The following is a 23,614-nucleotide window of genomic DNA, read 5'->3' as shown; positions in this document are numbered from 1 at the left end:
TATTATTATTATTATTATTATTATTATTATTATCATTAGTATTAAAGCTATCATTTTAACAAAAAATTATCATTTTAATAGAACTGTCATTGTTACTATAAAATATCATTATTATTATTATTTTAAATAAAATAGTTATTTTAAAGTATCATAAATATTAAAGTTATCATAACTAGAGTTATCATTTTATCATAATATCATTTTTAGTAAATATAAATATTGATATTTTTTTAATTAATAGAATAATAATAATTATTATTACAATATAATACAACACTTAATTATTATTATTACCAATGTTATGTTACTACGAAATACAGTATGGTGAGTTTCATTTGCCTTTTTACCCTTTATATTTTTGGGCTGAGAATACATGCGCAATATTTATAAATGTTTTACAAAATAGACACAAGTACGAGAAACTACATTCTATGGTTGAATTATCGAAATCGAATATGCCCCTTTTTATTAAGTCTGGTAATCTAAGAATTATGGAACAGACACCCTAATTGACGCGAATCCTAAAGATAGATCTATCGGGCCCAACAAGCCCCATCCAAAGTACCGGATGCTTTAGTACTTCGAAATTTATATCATGTCTGAAGGAGGATCCCGGAATGATGGGGATATTCTTATATATGCATATTGTTAATGTCGGTTACCAGGTGTTCAATCCATATGAATGATCTTTATCTCTATGCATTGGATGTTTATTTATGGGAAATGAGAATATGAAATTCTTGTGGTCTATTAAAATAATTGAAATGATTGTTATGATAAACTAATGAACTCACCAACCTTTTGGTTGACACTTTAAAGCATGTTTATTCTCAGGTTTGAAAGAAATCTTTCGTTGTGCATTAGCTCATTTTAAGGATATTACTTGGAGTCGTTCATGACATATTTCAAAAGACGTTGCATTCGAGTTGTTGAAGTTCATTAGAGAATATTATTAAGTAAATGACATATTAGGTCATTTATAGTTTGGATATTATGAAATGGTATGCATACCTGTCAACTTTCGATGAAATGAAAGTTTGTCTTTTAAAAATGAATGCAATGTTTGTAAAATGTATCATTTAGAGGTCAAGTACCTCGCGATGTAATCAACTATTATGAATCGTTTATAATCGATATGGACTTTGTCCGGATTGATTAGGACGGGTTGTTAAATCAAGTACCTCGCGATGTAATCAACTGTTGTGAATAATTTATAATCGATATGGACTTCGTCCGGATGGATTAGGATGGGTCTCTACAGTTGGCATCAGAGCAGGTATAACGCCATCCATGTGTGGCGGGTTAGTCGTAAAGCAGGTTCTCACAGTGTTACATGTGACGAAGCATTGGCTCTTACTCCTTGCGATCCCTTATGAGGGTTGGCAGTAGCCGAGAGGCAGGCCCTAAAATCAGTATCTAAGGTACACTCAGTGGTCACCAGGCGGTTAGCTAGGAAGGCACTGGGTGGGACGGTGGTTGTCCCTACTGTATCTACAGTTGGTATCAGAGCGGTGGTCTTAGTGAACCAGGTCTTGCATTAGTGTGTCTAACTGATAGTTGTTAAGATGCATTAGTGAGTCTGGACTTCGACCGTGTCTGCATGTCAAAAGTTTGCTTATCAATTCTAGTCGAAAATTATCTACTTATCATCTTTAGGAAATTACCTGCTTATCATCTTAAGTCTAGACGCGTTTTCATGCATTTATTACATAATAGTGTATACACGAATTCTTATCCTAGCATATCTGTTACTGTGAACTTTGACTGACATTTTTCAAAGTTTCCTCCGTAAATTATGGGATTTTGGTATTATATATACATATGTAACTTATGTATTGAAGAATTTCAAATCTAACTCCTAAAATCTATTCCATACCAAAAATTCATTTTTCCCCGATTATACAAGATGGATTCCGCATCTAGTTCGAATTCCTCAGATTCCGACAGCTATTCCGATATGGATATCTACCTGAGCTCCGAAAGCAGCATCACCAGCATCAATGGTACCACTATCATCAACCCCAACAGTATCATTACCACCACCAAAAATCACATCCGCATCACACGCCTCAACATCACAATCTGTACCACGGATATCAACATCACACGCACCATAGATACCAAGGAATACCAACAACAACGAATGATGAAGTATTGATTCATAACTTCATCAGAGAAAAATTCTGCGGTGATTATGTAATCTCTAAAGTCTTAGAGATTATCTATTTCAGCCTTAACCGTAAATCAGATAAGTGGACAGAAATGATAGAGAAAAGAATCGAAACCCTGACAAGAATGGTGCGCGAGTTACAAGCTAGACTTGTTATACAAGCATCACCAGCAGTTACCGACAGTATCACCAGCATCAACAGTATCGTCAGCACCACCAGAACCGTCATTACTGTCAGCATCATCAGCACTAGCAGCACCTATAACATCACAAGTTCTGCCAGTTCAAGAATCGCAGTGGACACCATCCCTGATCAACAACGAGTATATTGTATCAATAAGTTATGAAGTAATAACTCATTCTTTCGAAAGAATTTATATATATATTTTATATATACGAATTCTGAAACTATAATGAATCTTTCGTACTAAGCTATTGAGTATGAAATGAAAAAGGGTAGATACTACTCGATTAAATTCATATTACTAATATGCTATGATGTACATCCTTTGTTAAACAACCTAACCACCGTTAACTATAATCTCAGTTTCAATTAAATGAATTCGGTTTCCTAATAAACCAATTGTATCATTCAATAACATGTTTGATTTTACACTTTCATCTTCGACGTACTCGAAACTTATTAGAAAACAACATTCGTATCTTGCAAAGTTAGCAATAGTTCTATGAGCATCAGCATAATTCACTAAGAAAATATCTATAAGAATAAATAATGAAGTATTAATCACAGTAGTGAAATACTTTGTGAAGATTATGTAATCTCTAATGTTTTAGAGATTATTCATTTCTAATTCAAGCCAAAAATCAAATGAGCTTAATATGATATTAACTCATTAAATCTTTATTACATCGAAAGAAAATATACATATATTTTCATAAAGATTGTAATAAAATTCTCTGGTACAAAACATTACTTGCGAAATTTTTTTTTTACTGGTTGGTAATACCCGAGAGATATTTAAATTCGCAATTAGTATGTTACATCCTTAGATCCTGATTCAGTAAATCGTAAACTATACTCCTTACTTTCACGACAATATACATTCTTTTATGAAAATCAAAACAACTATACTCATTCGAATCTAATTACATATCCTGATTTTAAAATCTCAAAATTCAATTCGAGATATAACCTACATCATCACTCTTAGATTCCTACATCTTTCAAAACTATACTTTGACTTCAAAACTGTGATAGAACATCACTTTTATTTGTAACACTCAGAAGGATATGAGAATCAATTGAGATTCATGACGATTTCATCCTTTGGATATTGACAATGACAAGATGCATTTAAAACACTTCAAAATTTCCTAAGACACTTCAAATAATGAACAATCGAGATGATGATCCAACCACACATTACCCGAAGTCTTGTACCTGAAAAACTCTCAAAACCAAAGTCATAGTTTTACACGTACCCGTGACAGATCCTTTGGCATTTATTAGCAAAAACAACTTCATGATTTCCTTTCCAAATTAGCCAATTTTGTCACAACTCCAGCAAGTCAACTTCGACTTTTCAGTAAAACTAATCTTATTATAACCTCGATAGATACGTTGCCCTTTGCCATTGTTACTGGGAAACCTTTTATATCTCACCACATTAGCAGTAAACTTAGCAACAACTTCATGAACCTTCGACTTAAGCCTCTCCGAAAAACCACGATACTTATTCATTGAAACCCATCATGTACTCACCTACATCCTGTCAATTACTGGGAATCAGCAATCAGTATTTTGAAGTTTCGCAACATTTTTTGTCAACAGCTATATGTATACATATAACATCTATCTCCTAGACTTACTTACTTCGAATGTGAAGTTTCTGAAAAACATCCCAACTGCGAACTAGTTCTCGAAATGCTGATGAAGCAGCAAAAACTATAAACGACTTTAACAGTCAAAAGTTTGATGACAAAGAATAATGTGTTGGTAAAGCCCAGAAAAAGAGAAGAGCTGGTACTGAACAATGGATTGAGCAGACTGTGAAGGAGACCAAGGACAAATACAAGGACCAAAGTCTATATTTAAAGAATCTTGATGATTCTGTTTCTGACGAAGTCATTAACGAATACCTTGCTCCTGACTCTAAACCTTTGCGGACCTTATTCTTCATCATCATCTTATCTTAAATAGTATAAGATATCTTCGTATCTCTCATTATACATATTCTCCATATTTCTGGAGATATTTTCACAACTATTCTTATCTGAGATCATTAATCTCTCTGTAATATCTGCAACATAAAAGAAACTGTGTTAGTTTCTAAATTCTAAAAAATTTAAAATATGAATGTTTTGAAGTAGTGTTGGGAACTGAAGCATGAGTTAGTATAATATAATGACACTTGATCAACGTCATTATATTACAGTAATTCATGCTGAGTTTCTAATGAAACGTGAAGATTCACAGAACATACCGTCACCATGTGCCATTTACACGACTCTTACATTCTATCTAAGCTTTAAACATATCAAGAAAATATTTTCTTGATGATTCGGTCTTTTCCAGGAGATTCTGGTAATTTGCCAAATCAAGATCGTGCCATTACGATTCCCTTCTTAGAATATTAACTATGTTCATTTCAAAAATTCATACTTACGAATTCTGGACCATTACTCGCTTTACTAGAGATCGAGAGGAGAATAAAAAGACAAAGAGATTCGAAATATAAGGGAAGATATAAAACCCAACAACAACCCAGAAATTACAAACCGTGTATATCAATATGTATTGCAACGTAAAGACACGAGAAAAATAACAACACTATAACCCCAAGATAATAGTAGAAGTAAATAAAATCCTCCGATGGCAGATGAAAAAGAAGAATGACAGATATGAAAGTTAAGAAGATATTAAGGATCAGAATAGGATGGAGCATATTAACGAATGTTTTAAAGTGTGAGTTGAGGAGAAAGAATAAAAGGAGTGAGTTGTGGAAAATAAAGAAACGAAGGTGGGTGGATTTATAGTGAAATATCCGACATAACAATTGAAACAGATTACCGCATTAAATCAAAGGAGATCCTGATTTTTCTTAATCGCCTAAGAACTAAATCTTATTATGAAGATTTTCTTTAAATCCCTTAAATTTCGGAAACCAAATCATAATTACGTCATCGGTTAAAACGAATATACTTTACTCATTTGCGATAGCTTCATTTATACTCTTCGCGTAATCAAAATTGTTTTATCTATATTACTCAATAATGATAAAACTCTATTTATCAACTCATATTCGTCATGAAAACATTCTTATAGTTAACCATGATGACCTCGATCAAATTTTAGGACGAAATTTCTTTTAACGGGTAGGTACTGTGATAACCCAGAAATTTCTGATCAAATTTAAACTTTAATCTTTATATGTTTCCGACATGATAAGCAAAATTTGTAATGTTGAGTCTCGAAAGTTTTGAAATCTATATTCATGTAATCAATTTCCCTTTGACCATGCCTGACGATTCACGAACAATTATGAGTAAATGGATATATATATACATATGTATGATTATTAGATTGATATATATTAATAAAACATTTAACAGTTTAGTTAATATGAACATAAGTTATGAGATCTATTTAAGACTTGAAAACAATAATAAAATAGTGAATGGATAATACTTTACATGAGCGTATGGTTTTCAATATAAGTTATTATAGTTATCTACGAGATTAAAAGATAAAATCATATGATTGAATTATCAGGTACATTGAATTATGATTACGAGTCTCTGTTATGAGGTCCACTTGAATTAGGAAACTCTTATTTTTAACGATATTCGGAATAAATGATAAAGTAATTTACAAGTAAGAACAAAGTATCACCTAACGAGAGTTAGACAAAAGTTAGTGGAGATTCCTGTTTGATCTCTAATACGTATTTTACAATAATTTCCTCGTGTTGTTAATAAGTTAATTATTCAAATTTCATAATGATTGATGATATAGAAAGAATAATTGGGATAAGGTTAGTCAACTAGGCAAACCCATTTGATATGTTACATTAAGATGATTAAGTACGTTTGATTATCCTTTAGATTTAACCTTACGATACACGATTGAACTATAAGTTAGAAACTGGGAACCATTATGACTTATGTATTATATGACTTAACTTTATTAAACAAAAACGTTTCTCGATAGGATAAAAAAAATTTTATTTAAAAGGGTTTTGTTTAAATAACGTGAATTAAATATATACAATAGGTCGAAATGGTAATTGTTAGAACTAAGTACATAAATAACTTGCAACGTGTGTTAACAACGTGTTTATTAAAATATATATATATATATATATATATATATATATATATATATATATATATATATATATATATATATATATATATATATATATATATATATATATATATATATATATATATATATATATATATATATATATATATATATTATTTCAATTAGTTAAGAAAACAATAGTAACATTTGTTTATTTGATTCGATAGATATTAAGATATATTATTTAGAAACTTTAAGGAAATTAAAAATAAACATTGTTACATAAAAGAATATTATCAAATTAAGTTTTAAAGCGTAAACGTTATATGATATAATATGTTCGATTATGTAAACGATCTTAAATTATACTTTGAAATATAATTAGTTTCAAAAATCTAAATGTTGTATTATTAGAAAAATATTTCAAACCTATATATATTATGTGTATATATATATTTTAATTTGGTCATAAAACGTTTTAAATTAAACTAATATTATTAAATATGTTTTGTTAAATAACGAGACTTTAATTTATAGAAGTATATGACCAAAACACTAAAAAGATTAAGTTACACTTTGAGTGGGTTAGTTTTTCATTAATTTAAGTCTAATTATTAATAAAGGTACATGTCGCGTAACGTAAAAGGCTAGTTTTCTAAACGTACGAAAGTGCGCTCGAAATACCGAAAGCGGTACATGAGTCGAGTGACAACGTATGAGTCATTTGAACAAAAATTACATTTTTACTACGCACGTAAATATAATATAATATTTAATTAATTCTAAAGATTAAATATAATATATATTAAATAATATAAAAGTTTACGTATCATATGTAAAATAATAAAATGAGTGTCGGCAGGACTTTTGGTACATATGGGAGCTGTCTTTTTTTTTTTTGCACCGTGCACTTGCATGGTTTTAACACACAAACCCCATGCACTTGCATGGGGGGGTTAGGTGAGGCCACATTGCTTTATAAATCGAACGTACGCATTCTTTTGATTCATTCTTTCATATAATCTCTCGATCTCACTCTCTGATATACATATACATACTTATTTATTTTATTTATTATTATTATTAATAAAGATTGTAATTATTAATCTAAAATATTATTATTAGTAGCATTAAAAATAGTATTAGTAGTATATTACATAAAATACTACGATAAGGGTACACGCGAATTATTTTAAAACACGTTTTGAGAGCGGGATATGGCTAAGGAAATTATGGGTTATAGCTATGGAGGTGATGGGTAATGTTCATGGGTATACTCGTGAGGTCAATCTAGTGTTTATCATCTCCGTTGCATTTATGTACCTTTCCTGCAATATTGAATCTCAATATTGATACGTGAGTACTCATAATTAAATTTTTACATACTAATAGTGTATCCCTGACTAGTGCTCGAGTATATAGGATTATGCATGCTTGTACTTTTGATATTGCCATTAGATAGGTTATGTTGAATCCTGAATTAGTTACATATGCGGTTGAGATAAGGTATAAGATATGCATGTCGTTGGAAAGCTAGCGAAAAACTATAAACTTTTCATTTAGATATCGAATGGATTTGATGAACGGATTAGAAGTTATTGTCAATTGAATTTTTGTATTATTATTAAAAATGATTATTATTATCGTCATTACTATCGTCGTTCTAGTTTTTATCTAATTATTATTATTATTATTATTATTATTATTATTATTATTATTATTATTATTATTATTATTATTATTATTATTATTATTATTATTATTATTATTATTATTATTATCATCATTATCATTATCAATAAAAAGCAATATCATTAAAAATTGTTATTTTTATTATTATTACTATCGTTATTATCGTTAAAGTTATAATTAGTATTATTATTATTATCATCATTAAAATAGTTATTAGTATTATCGTTATCATAATATTTATTATTATTAGTATTATTATAATTAAAACTAATATTAGTAACACTTAATTATTATGATTACTATTATCATCATTAAAATGAACGCGATACAAAAGACGATTTAAAAGCCATTAACAAATTGAGTAGGAAATAATGAGTATGAGTATCATGATGAAATTTAAAGATATTGATTTATATAAAATTATCATTTTTCATTATTTTTTTAAAGGTATTATTATTAAAAAAATACCATCTTTACAAAAATTATTATTTTAATAGGAATATCATTGTTAATATAAAATTTCATTATCAATAAGAATTATTATATTGTTATAATACCATTTTCGTAAATATAAATATGGTTATTATTATTAATAGAATAATAATAATTATTAATACAAAATAATACAGCTGTTACTTATTATTATTATCAATTTTATTTTATCAAATAAAAATGTACTACAAATAATATAATTACCTTAATAAAACCTATCATAACATTTTTATGATATTCAATGAACTTTATAAATTTTATTATCTAAGATATATAAAAGTATATTTTTATATATAAAGTTTTATTTATTAATAAATGAATTATATTATTTACTCTAATAAATCCTTAAAAAATATTTAAAATATAAAACGACGATATTTAATCTATATAATAATTATTCTGGAAATCATTTTGAGTCAAATTAACTTTTGTTGACTGTTGCATATTAGTCTCGAGTATTAGGATTGTGGTACACTATGACTTGACCTAATTTGTTAGACAAATATTAACCAACATATAAATATATATAATTAATTTAGGTTCGTGAATCCGAGGCCAACCTTACACTTGTTCATTGATGTTATATGTATTTTTACTACAAAATACAGTATGGTGAGTTTCATTTGCTCCCTTTTTACTCTTTACATTTTTGGGCTGAGAATACATGCAAATGTTTTATTAACTGTTTTACAATATTTATATGCGTGAGTTTCATTTGCCTTTTTACCCTTTATATTTTTGGGCTGAGAATACATGCGAAATTTTTTATAAATGTTTGACGAAATAGACACAAGTAATTGAAACTACATTCTATGGTTGAATTATCGAAATCGAATATGCCCTTTTTATTAAGTCTGGTAATCTAAGAATTATGGAACAGACACCCTAATTGACGCGAACTCTAAAGATAGATCTATTGGGCCCAACAAGCCCCATCCAAAGTACCGGATGCTTTAGTACTTCGAAATTTATATCATGTCCGAAGGAGGATCCCAGAATGATGGGGATATTCTTATATGCATATTGTGAATGTCGGTTACCAGGTGTTCAATCCATATGAATGATATTTTTGTCTCTATGCATGGGACGTATGTTTATGAGAAATGGAAATATGAAATCTTGTGGTCTATTAAAATGATGGAAATGATTATTTATGTTAAACTAATGAACTCACCAACCTTTTGGTTGACACTTTACACCATGATTATTCTCAGGTATGAAAGAAATCTTCCGCTGTGCATTTGCTCATCTTTGAGATATTACTTGGAGTCATTCATGACATATGAGTCGTTGCGTTCATCAAGATTGTTATTAAATCAATTATAGTTAGATATATTATAAAATGGTATGTCTGTCGTCAACTTTCGATGAAATGGAAGATTGTTTTTTTCAAAAATGAATGCAATGTTTGTAAAATGTATCATATAGAGGTCAAGTGTGATGACCTGGGAATTTCCGATCAAATTTAAACTTTAATCTTTATATGTTTCTGACACGATAAGTAAAAATCTGTAATGTTGAGTCTCGAAAGTTTTAAAATCTATATTCATGTCATCAATTACCATTTGACCATGCCTGACGATTCACGAACAGTTATGTGTATATATATATGTATATACAATATATACTCGTTAATTGAAAACATTAACAAGGTGTTAAATATGTAATACTTTATATGAACGTAATTTGTTCAATATAGTTATTGACGGAATTAAAAGATAATATCATATGATTTAATTATCAGAATTATGATTATGAGTCTCTTTTATGAGGCCCACGTTGATTCAAGGAATCGTTTCTTTTTAACGGTATTCGGAATAATTGGTAAAGTAATTTACAAGTAAGAACAAACTGTCACTTAACGAGAGTTAGACAAAAGTTAGTGGAGATTTCTGTTTGATCTCTAATATGTATTTTATAATAATTGCCCCGTGACTCTTGATAAGATAAATTAATTAACTTTCCTATTATGTATTTTGAAAGCAAAATTAGGGAATCTAGATAAATTAGAAAATAAATATTGACAAGTTAAATAGATCGACATTTTACATTAAGATGATTCCTTACGTTTGATTTTCCTTTAGACTTAACCCCACGAGTCATGATTAAAAATGGAAATTTAAAATCCTGAAACCTGATATGATTCATATATGATTGTACTTTCTTTAACGAAAACGCCTTTTTGATATAATAGACTTGTATTATTAAAAACGTCTTATGACATAAACAACTTCTATTATTATAACCTTTGTAATAAAATGAATTTTTGAATATAAAATAATTTGGTTATTAAAACGTCTTATGAGCGTTTGTAGATAAAGGAACTATATTAATTTTAGAACATTATAAATACAAATGTTACGAAATAGTAATTTTTAATATTTAAACGATTTCTCAATATATAAGTTTTTGAATGACATTAGTTTTGAAAAATTATATTAAGTAAATAAGTTCATATATATATTTTGAAATGAAAATATAAATATATATAACTTAGTCATAAAACGTCCTGATTTAAAGTAATATATTTTGATAAACAACGAGTCACTGATTTATAGAAGTAAATGACCACAACGCTCAATTTTATAAGTTACATTTTTTATAAGATAATTTATTGATAAGTAAGTCAAATTATTAATAAGGGTACACGTCGCGTAACGTAAAAGGCTAGTTTTCTAAACGTACGAAAGTGCGCTCGAAAAATCGAAAGTGGTACATGAGTCGTGAGACCACGACCGTGTCATTTTTGTAAAAATTATATTTTTACCATGAGCGTAAATATAATATAATATTTAATTAATTCTAAAGATTAAATATATTATATATTAAATATTATTATTAATCGTCGGCAGCCTCAATTATTTGAGTGAGAGCTGGAGCTCCGTATTTTGCGGAGCCTTGTACCTAAATGTCACCGCAAGTGCAGAGGAAATGGACCCAAACAAGTAATATAAATTATCCAAGTTTTTGATTCAATTGTTACACCATTCCATCCATTTCTATATACTCCGTAAGATTTAGTTATTTATTTTTTATTAGTATTATTATTATTATTATTATTATTATTATTATTATTATTATTATTATTATTATTATTATTATTATTATTATTATTATTATTGTTATTATTATTAATAAAGATTATTATTATTAATCCTAATATTATTATTAGTAGTATCAGTATTATTAATAGTAGTATTATACATAAAATACTACGACGAGATCAGGAGCACATTATTTTCAAAACGAGTTTTTCGAATGGGATAGGGCTAAGGAAGTTATGAGTTATAACTATGGAGGTGATGGGTATGGTTCATGGGTATGCTCGTAAGGTCAAACTAGTGTTTATCATCTCCGTTGCGTCTACGTATTTTCCTGCAATATTGAATCTCAATATTGATACGTGAGTACTCATAATTTAATTTTTACATACTTAAAAGTGTATCCCTGACTAGTGTTCGAGAAAATAGGATCATGCATGCTTGTATTTTTGATATTGCCCTTAGAATAGGTTATGTTGAATCTTGAATTAGTTAACCCTACGGTTGTGATAAGGTATAAGATATGCATGTCCTTGGAAAGCTAGCGAAAAACTATAAACTTTTCATTTAGATATCGAATGGATTCGATGAACGGATTAGAAGTTATTGTCAATTGAATTTTTGTATTATTATTATCGTCGTCATTATCGTCGTTCTAGTTTTATTTAATTATTATTATTATTATTATTATTATTATTAATATTATTATTATTATTATTATTATTATTATTATTATTATTATTATTATTATTATTATTATTATTATTATTATCGTTATTATTATCATTATCAATAAAAGGTATTATTATCAAAAATTGTTATTCAAATATTATTACTATCAAAACTATAAATAGTATTATTATTATTATTATCATTAAAAAACAGTTATTTGTATTATCATCATAATATTTATTATCATTAATATTATTCTAATTAAAAACTAATACTAGTAACACCTAATTATTATAAATACTATTATTATTTTCATTAATATAAACCCGATATAAAAGACGATTTAAAAGCTATTAAATGAATCGATTAGAAAATAATGGGTATGAGTATCATAATGAAATTAAAATATTGATTTAGATAAAATTATCATTTTTATTATTCTTATCATTATTATTATTATTATTATTATTATTATTATTATTATTATTATTATTATTATTATTATTATTATTATTATTATTATTATTATTATTATTATTATTATTATTATTATTATTATTATTATTATCATCATCATCATTAGTATTAAAGCTATTATTTTAACAAAAAATTATCATTTTAATAGAACTGTCATTGTTACTATAAAATATCATTATTATTATTATTTTAAATAAAATAGTTATTTTAAAGTATCGTAAATATTAAAGTTATCATAACTAGAGTTATCATTTTATCATAATATCATTTTTAGTAAATATAAATATTGATATTTTTTTAATTAATAGAATAATAATAATTATTATTACAAAATAATACAACACTTAATTATTATTATTACCAATGTTATATTATCAGATAAAAAAATGTAATAAAAATAATATAATTACTTTAATAAAACCTATCATAACATTTTTATGATATTCAATGGACTTTATAAATTTTACTATCTAAGATATATAAAAGTATATTTATATATATATATATATATAAAGTTTTATTTATTAATAAATGAATTATATTATTTACTCTAATAAATCTTTTAAAAATATTTAAAAATATAAAACGACGATATTTAAACTATATAATAATCATGTATAAATTTTGGAAATCATTTTGAGTCAAATTAGCTTTTGTTGACTGTTGCATATTAGTCTCAAGTATTAGGATTGTGGTACACTATGACTTGACTTAAATTGTTAGACGAATATTGACCGACATATAAATATATATAATTAATATAGGTTCGTGAATCCGAGGCCAACCTTACACTTGTTCAATGATGTTATATGTATTTTACTACGAAATACAGTATGGTGAGTTTCATTTGCCTTTTTACCCTTTATATTTTTGGGCTGAGAATACATGCGTAATATTTATAAATATTTTACAAAATAGACACAAGTACGAGAAACTACATTCTATGGTTGAATTATCGAAATCGAATATGCCCCTTTTTATTAATTCTGGTAATCTAAGAATTAGGGAACAGACACCCTAATTGACGCGAATCCTAAAGATAGATCTATCGGGCCCAACAAGCCCCATCCAAAGTACCGGATGCTTTAGTACTTCGAAATTTATATCATGTCTGAAGGAGGATCCCGGAATGATGGGGATATTCTTATATATGCATATTGTTAATGTCGGTTACCAGGTGTTCAATCCATATGAATGATCTTTATCTCTATGCATGGGATTTTTATTTATGGGTAATGAGAATATGAAATTCTTGTGGTCTATTAAAATAATTGAAATGATTGTTATGATAAACTAATGAACTCACCAACCTTTTGGTTGACACTTTAAAGCATGTTTATTCTCAGGTTTGAAAGAAATCTTCCGCTGTGCATTAGCTCATTTTAAGGATATTACTTGGAGTCGTTCATGACATATTTCAAAAGACGTTGCATTCGAGTCGCTGAAGTTCATTAGAGAATATTATTAAGTAAATGACAGATTAGGTCATTTATAGTTTGGATATTATGAAATGGTATGCATACCTGTCAACTTTCGATGAAATGAAAGTTTGTCTTTTAAAAACGAATGCAATGTTTGTAAAATGTATCATTTAGATGTCAAGTACCTCGCGATGTAATCAACTATTATGAATCGTTTATAATCGATATGGACTTTGTCCGGATAGATTAGGACGGGTTGTTAAAGTTGGTATCAGAGAGGTGGTCTTAGTGAACCAGGTCTGCATTAGTGTGTCTAACTGATAAGTCGTTAGGATACATTAGTGAGTCTGGACTTCGACCTAGTAGTTGTTAGGTTATATTAATAAGTCTGGACTTGAACCTGGTCTGCATGTCAAAAAGTTTTGCTTATCATTTGGTATCGAAAGAAAAATTATCTGCTTATCATTTTTAGTCTTGACATGTGTTTTTGCATTTATTGCATACACGATGTATAGACGAATATCATATCTTATCATATCTATTACCAGGGATCTTATTTGGCACTTTCCAAAATTTTCTCCGTAAATTACGAAATTTTTTCGCTATAAATATGTATTCGAGAAGATGAAAATATCATCCAATATTCAACCCTAAATTCATATCAAGAATCATTTCATAACTTTCCGTGATCGCGTAAGATGGCCTCTTCGAATAGACCAAGTTCCTCCAGCTCCGAAGATAGCGTGACGGGAGCACACCAACCGATTAACTACCGTGATTTCTTTAGAGAATGGGGATGGGTTCGCGAAATACTTACCATATGGAGAAATGAAGAAGGTACTCCATATCACGAGCCAAACTTACCATCTGATGTCAGAGTACTCGATTCGCTTACCGGCGAACCTGTTCGCAACACCGTTTTCACTCTTTTCGCAAGGATTTTCCGCCTTGAAGGTCGACTCGATGTAGTTAAAGACAGGATTCGTCCTCTCCTTCCGAATTCTAATCAGATAGGACTATTAGAAGAAGTTAGAAGACTTCGAACTAAATATCAAGAATTGACAAACCTTACGGAAGAATGGGTAGAACAAATCCATAGACTCATACGTAAAGTAGAAACCCTGGAAGTGACGGTGTTCGATTTGGAAGCTAGGCTCGCACCTACTACGCAGGAACCATCATCAATACCAATGACATCGGCAACACTACCAGCACCAGCATCACTTCCATAACCACAAGCTCCGTAAACACCAGCAGCATAATCAGTATCGCCAGTAACATCCACATCGCATGCCTCAATACCATAAGCACCAGCAGCATCACCGGCATCAATGGTACCACCATCATCAACACCAACAGTATAATTACCATCACCAACAATCACATCCGCATCACACGCCTCAACATCACAAACTATACCTCGGATATCAACATCACACGCACCATAAATACCAAGGAATACCAACAACAACAAACGATGAAGTATTGATTAATAACTTCATCGGAGAAACATTCTACGGTGATTATGTAATCTCTAAAGTCTTAGAGATTATCTAATCTAGCCCTAACCATAAATCAGTTAAGCGAACCAAATGATAGAAGGAAGAGTAGAAACCCTGACAAAAATGGTGTGTGGTTAACAAGCTAAACTTGTTTTACCAACAGCATCATCAGTACCGTCAGCGTCACCAGCATCGGCAGTACAGTCAGCATCAGAATCAACAACACCTATAAACTCCACCAGTTCAAGAATCGCCGTGGACATGATCACTGATAAACAACGAGTATATTGTATCAACTAGTTATGAAATATTAACTCATTCTTCTGAAGAATTTATATATATATTTATATACGAATTCTGAAACTATAATAAATTTTTTCGTACTAAGCTATTGAGTATGAATTGAATAAGGGTAGATAATACTCGGTTAAATTCATATTACTAATATGCTATGATGTACATCCTTCGTTAATAACCTAATTATCGTTAACTATAATCTCCGTTTCAATTGAATGAATTCGGTTTCATAATAAATCAAGTGTACCATTCAATAACATGTTTGATTTTACACTCTCATCTTCGATGTACTCGAAACTTACTAGAAAAAAACATTCGTATCTTGCGAAGTTAGCAAGAGTTCTATGAGCATCAGCATGATTCACTAAGGAAATATCTATAAGAATAAATATTGAAGTATTGATTACATTAGTGAAATACTCCACAAAGATTATGTAATCTCTAATGTTTTAGAGATTATTCATTTCTAACTCAAGTCAAAAATCAAGTGAGTTTAATATGATATTAACTCATTAAATCCGTATTACATCTGAAGAAAATATGCATACATACATTTTCATAAAGACTGTGATAAATTTCTCTTGTACAAAAATGTTATTTGTGAATTTTTTTTTTAACGGGTAGGTAAAACCCGAGAGATATATAAATTCACAATTAATATTTTACATTCTTCGATTCTGAATCAACAATCATCAACTATACTCCCTACTTTCACAACAATATACATTCATCGGTCTATACAACCATACTCATTTGAATTTTATTACATATTCTGATTTTGAAATCTCAGAATTTAATTCGAGATATAACCGAAATCATCACTTTTAGATTTCTACATCTTTCAAAACTATACTTTGACCTCAAAACTGTGCGAGAACATCATAAGAATATTAACGATTACAATTTATGTTCAAATCCTTCAAAATTTCCGAAAACACGCGAGATAATTATCCAACCACATATTACTCACCGTCAGGCACATGAAAAGCTCTCGAAACCAAAGTCATAGTTTAACACATACCGCGTCGAACTCTTTATCATTTATTAGCAAAAACAACCTTACGCTTCCTTTTCAAAGTAGACAGTTTTGTCACAGCTCCAGCAAGTCAACTTCGACTCTTCAATCGGACTAGCCTTATTATAACCTCGATAGATACGTTGCCCTTTCGCTAATCATTACTGGGGAACCTTTGATATCTCATCACACTAGCAGTACAACAACTTCATTAACCTTCGACATAAACCTCTCCGAAAAGTCACTATACTTATTCATTGAAACTCCATCTTTTACGCATCCGCGTCTTGCAACAAGAATTTCCATAACAATTACTGAAAGTCAGCAATCAGAATTATAAAATTTCACAGTGTTTCTACATCAATAATTATACATATAACGTCTATCTTCTAAACCTACACACTTCGAATGTGAAGTTTCTGAAAAACACCCTGAACTGCGAACTAGTTCTCGAAATGCTGATGAAGCAGCAAAAACTGTAAACGACCTTAACAGTAAAAAGTTTGATGATAAAGAAGAGTGTGTTGGTAAAGCTCAGAAAAAAAAAGAAGGTTTGAAACTAGGGAAAACGGATTGAACAGACCATGAAGGAGGCTGTGGACAAATCACAAAGACTAAATCTGCCTTCAAAGAATTCAAATGATTCAGTGCCTGCTAAAGTTATTAACAAATACCTTACTCCTTATTCTAAACCTTTACAGACAAATCTTCATCATCATCCATCAATGTTAGAAATTCTAAGATATTATCATATCTTTCATTATAAGTATCCTCGATAATTCTGAAGATATTTTCATAACTAATCTTGTCTGAAGTCATGTATCTCTTTGCGCTATCAGTGTTACATCATATAAGAAACTATTAGTTTCTATATTCTGTAAACTTTTGAGTTTAAACTATGAATGTTTTTGAAGTAGTGTTGGGAACTGACGCATGAGTTAGTATAATATAATGACACTTCATCAACGTGATTATATTACAGTAATTCATGCTGAGTTTCTAATGGAACGTGATGATTCACAGAAGATACCGTCATCACGTGCCATTTACACAACTCTTACATTCTACCAAATCTCCAAACATATTAAGAACATATCTTCTTGATAGTTTTATTTTCTAGGGTATTCTGGTAATTTGCCAATTCAAGATCGTGCCATTATGATTTCTTTCTGAGTACATTAACTATGTTCAATTCAAAATCCATACCTACGAATTCCGGGCCATTATTCGCTTGACTCGAAGTCAGGAAGAGGAGACAAAAGTATAGAACTCTTGAATATAAAATAAAATATAAAGCTCGACAGTAACACATAAATTACAAACTGTGTATATCAATACGTATTGCAACGTAAAGACACAGAAGAATTAAAAATATTATAATCCCAAGGAAATAATAGAAGTGAATAGATTCTTCTGGCGGCAGATGAAAGAGAAGAATGAAAGATATGAAAGTTAGAAGTATAACGAGAATCAGAACGGGATGGAGCATTTTGAAGAATACTTTAAGGTATGAATTGAGGGAGAAAGAATAAAAGGTGCGAGATATGGAAATAAGGAAACGAAGGGGTGGATTTATAGTGAAATATCAGACAGAGAAATCGGAACAGATTATTGCATTTGATCAAAAAAGATCCTGATTTCCTAAATCGTCGAAACACCAAATCTTATTACGAAGATTTTCTTTAAATCCCATGAATTCCAGAAATCAATCATAACTATGTAATCGGTTAAAACAAATAAACATTTATTCATTGCACTCTCTTGCGATAGCTTCATTTATACTCTTCGTATAATCAAATTGTTCTATCTATATTACTCAATGATGATAAAACTCCATTATCACCACATATTCATCATGAAAACATTCTTATAGTTAGCCATGACGACCTCGATCAAATTTCGGGACGAAATTTCTTTTATCGGGTAGGTATTGTGATGACCCGGGAATTTCCGATCAAATTTAAACTTTAATCTTTATATGTTTCTGACACGATAAGCAAAAATCTGTAATCTGTAATGTTGAGTCTCGAAAGTTTTAAAATCTATATTCATGTCATCAATTACCATTTGACCATGCATGACGATTCACGAACAGTTATGTGTATATAGATATGTATATACAATATATACTCGTTAATTGAAAACATTAACAAGGTGTTAAATATGTAATACTTTATATGAACGTAATTTGTTCAATATAGTTATTGACGGAATTAAAAGATAATATCATATGATTTAATTATCAAAATTATGATTACGAGTCTCTATTATGTGTAACACCCCAGCTTAACATGACCACAATATTGTCCGCTTTGCCCGCAGGCGCACGGCTTTTTCTTGGCGACCACACACGAGAAGCACTTTCCCAGGAGGTCACCCATCCTGGTAGTGCTCTCGCCCGAGCACGCTTAACCACAACGTACTCGCACTTCTACTCAGCCTGTGATCCCAAAAAGCGTTGTGTCATTTAAGCGTGAGTATTACCTTATAATCCCATGATCACTCATGTTCGTGGGCGATGTGGGATTTGCCTAGGGTGTTACATTCACCCCCCCTTAGGGACTCATCGTCCTCGATGAGGTTTGCTCCACCACCCCCAATGGCACATGAGTGGCTCTGATACCATTCTGTAATACCCCAGCTTAATATGACCACAATATTGTCCGCTTTGCCCGCAGGCGCACGGCTTTTTCTTGGAGACCACACACGAGAAGCACTTTCCCAGGAGGTCACCCATCCTGGTAGTGCTCTCGCCCGAGCACGCTTAACCACAACGTACTCGCACTTCTACTCAGCCTGTGATCCCAAAACGCGTTGTGTCATTTAAGCGTGAGTATTACCTTATAATCCCATGATCACTCATGTTCGTGGGCGATGTGGGATTTGCCTAGGGTGTTACATTATGTGGCCCACGTTGATTCAAGGAATCGTTTCTTTTTACCGGTATTCGGAATAATTGGTAAAGTAATTTACAAGTAAGAACAAAGTGTCACTTAACGAGAGTTAGACAAAAGTTAGTGGAGATTTCTGTTTGATCTCTAATACGTATTTTACAATAATTGCCCCGTGACTCTTGATAAGATAAATTAATTAACTTTCCTATTATGTGTAGTGACCCGAACTTTTCCATGTTTATATATATTAATTGAGATTGATGTTTACATGATTAAATGTTTCCAACATGTTAAGCAATCAAACTTGTTAAGACTTGATTAATTGAAATAGGTTTCATATAGACAATTGACCACCCAAGTTGACCGGTGATTCACGAACGTTAAAACTTGTAAAAAAACTATATGATGACATATATATGGTTATATATATAGTTAACATGATATTATGATAAGTAAACATATCATTAATTATATTAACAATGAACTACATATGTAAAAACAAGACTACTAACTTAATGATTTTGAAACGAGACATATATGTAACGTTTATCGTTGTAACGACATTTAATGTATATATATCATATTAAGAGATATTCGTACATCATAATATCATGATAATATAATAATTTAAAATCTATTTTGATATTATAAACATTGGGTTAACAACATTTAACAAGATCGTTAACCTAAAGGTTTCAAAACAACACTTACATGTAACGACTAACGATGACTTAACGACTCAGTTAAAATGTATATACATGTAGTGTTTTAATATGTATTTATACACTTTTGAAAGACTTCAATACACTTATCAAAATACTTCTACTTAACAAAAATGCTTACAATTACATTCTCGTTCAGTTTCATCAACAATTCTACTCGTATGCACCCGTATTCGTACTCGTACAATACACAGCTTTTAGATGTATGTACTATTGGTATATACACTCCAATGATCAGCTCTTAGCAGCCCATGTGAGTCACCTAACACATGTGGGAACCATCATTTGGCAACTAGCATGAAATATCTCATAAGATTACAAAAATATGAGTAATCATTCATGACTTATTTACATGAAAACAAAATTACATATCCTTTATATCTAATCCATACACCAACGACCAAAAACACCTACAAACACTTTCATTCTTCAATTTTCTTCATCTAATTGAACTCTCTCAAGTTCTATCTTCAAGTTCTAAGTGTTCTTCATAAATTCCAAAAGTTCTAGTTTCATAAAATCAAGAATACTTTCAAGTTTGCTAGCTCACTTCCAATCTTGTAAGGTGATCATCCAACCTCAAGAAATCTTTGTTTCTTACAGTAGGTTATCATTCTAATACAAGGTAATAATCATATTCAAACTTTGGTTCAATTTCTATAACTATAACAATCTTATTTCAAGTGATGATCTTACTTGAACTTGTTTTCGTGTCATGATTTTGCTTCAAGAACTTTGAGCCATCCAAGGATCCATTGAAGCTAGATCCATTTTTCTCTTTTCCAGTAGGTTCATCCAAGGAACTTAAGGTAGTAATGATGTTCATAACATCATTCGATTCATACATATAAAGCTATCTTATTCGAAGGTTTAAACTTGTAATCACTAGAACATAGTTTAGTTAATTCTAAACTTGTTTGCAAACAAAAGTTAATCCTTCTAACTTGACTTTTAAAATCAACTAAACACATGTTCTATATCTATATGATATGCTAACTTAATGATTTAAAACCTGGAAACACGAAAAACACCGTAAAACCGGATTTACGCCGTCGTAGTAACACCGCGGGCTGTTTTGGGTTAGTTAATTAAAAACTATGATAAACTTTGATTTAAAAGTTGTTATTCTGAGAAAATGATTTTTATTATGAACATGAAACTATATCCAAAAATTATGGTTAAACTCAAAGTGGAAGTATGTTTTCTAAAATGGTCATCTAGACGTCGTTCTTTCGACTGAAATGACTACCTTTACAAAAACGACTTGTAACTTATTTTTCCGACTAGAAACCTATAATTTTTTTGTTTAGATTCATAAAATAGAGTTCAATATGAAACCATAGCAATTTGATTCACTAAAAACGGATTTAAAATGAAGAAGTTATGGGTAAAACAAGATTGGATAATTTTTCTCATTTTAGCTACGTGAAAATTGGTAACAAATCTATTCCAACCATAACTTAATCAACTTGTATTATATATTATGTAATCTTGAGATACCATAGACACGTATACAATGTTTCGACCTATCATGTCGACACATCTATATATATTTCGGAACAACCATAGACACTCTATATGTGAATGTTGGAGTTAGCTATACAGGGTTGAGGTTGATTCCAAAATATATATAGTTTGAGTTGTGATCAATACTGAGATACGTATACACTGGGTCGTGGATTGATTCAAGATAATATTTATCGATTTATTTCTGTACATCTAACTGTGGACAACTAGTTGTAGGTTACTAACGAGGACAGCTGACTTAATAAACTTAAAACATCAAAATATATTAAAAGTGTTGTAAATATATTTTGAACATACTTTGATATATATGTATATATTGTTATAGGTTCGTGAATCAACCAGTGGCCAAGTCTTACTTCCCGACGAAGTAAAAATCTGTGAAAGTGAGTTATAGTCCCACTTTTAAAATCTAATATTTTTGGGATGAGAATACATGCAGGTTTTATAAATGATTTACAAAATAGACACAAGTACGTGAAACTACATTCTATGGTTGAATTATCGAAATCGAATATGCCCCTTTTTATTAAGTCTGGTAATCTAAGAATTAGGGAACAGACACCCTAATTGACGCGAATCCTAAAGATAGATCTATTGGGCCTAACAAACCCCATCCAAAGTACCGGATGCTTTAGTACTTCGAAATTTATATCATATCCGAAGGGTGTCCCGGAATGATGGGGATATTCTTATATATGCATCTTGTTATTGTCGGTTACCAGGTGTTCACCATATGAATGATTTTTATCTCTATGTATGGGATGTGTATTGAAATATGAAATCTTGTGGTCTATTGTTACGATTTGATATATATAGGTTAAACCTATAACTCACCAACATTTTTGTTGACGTTTTAAGCATGTTTATTCTCAGGTGATTATTAAGAGCTTCCGCTGTCGCATACTTAAATAAGGACAAGATTTGGAGTCCATGCTTGTATGATATTGTGTAAAAACTGCATTCAAGAAACTTATTTTGTTGTAACATATTTGTATTGTAAACCATTATGTAATGGTCGTGTGTAAACAGGATATATTAGATTATCATTATTTGATAATCTATGTAAAGCTTTTTAAACCTTTATTGATGAAATAAAGGTTATGGTTTGTTTAAAAATGAATGCAGTCTTTGAAAAACGTCTCATATAGAGGTCAAAACCTCGCAACGAAATCAATTAATATGGAACGTTTTTAATCAATAAGAACGGGACATTTCAGTTGGTATCCGAGCGTTGGTCTTAGAGAACCAGAAAATTTGCATTAGTGTGTCTTATCGAGTTTGTTAGGATGCATTAGTGAGTCTGGACTTCAACCGTGTTTTCTTTAAAAATGATTGCTTAACATTTTTGTTGGAAACTATATATTTTTAACATATGAATATTATGTGATATATTAATCTCTTAACGTGTTTGATATTATGTGATAG

The sequence above is a fragment of the Rutidosis leptorrhynchoides genome, chromosome 11 (genome assembly GCF_046630445.1).
Source record: "Rutidosis leptorrhynchoides isolate AG116_Rl617_1_P2 chromosome 11, CSIRO_AGI_Rlap_v1, whole genome shotgun sequence".
Taxonomy (NCBI): Eukaryota; Viridiplantae; Streptophyta; class Magnoliopsida; order Asterales; family Asteraceae; genus Rutidosis; species Rutidosis leptorrhynchoides.
This window is presented reverse-complemented; position numbering follows the sequence as displayed.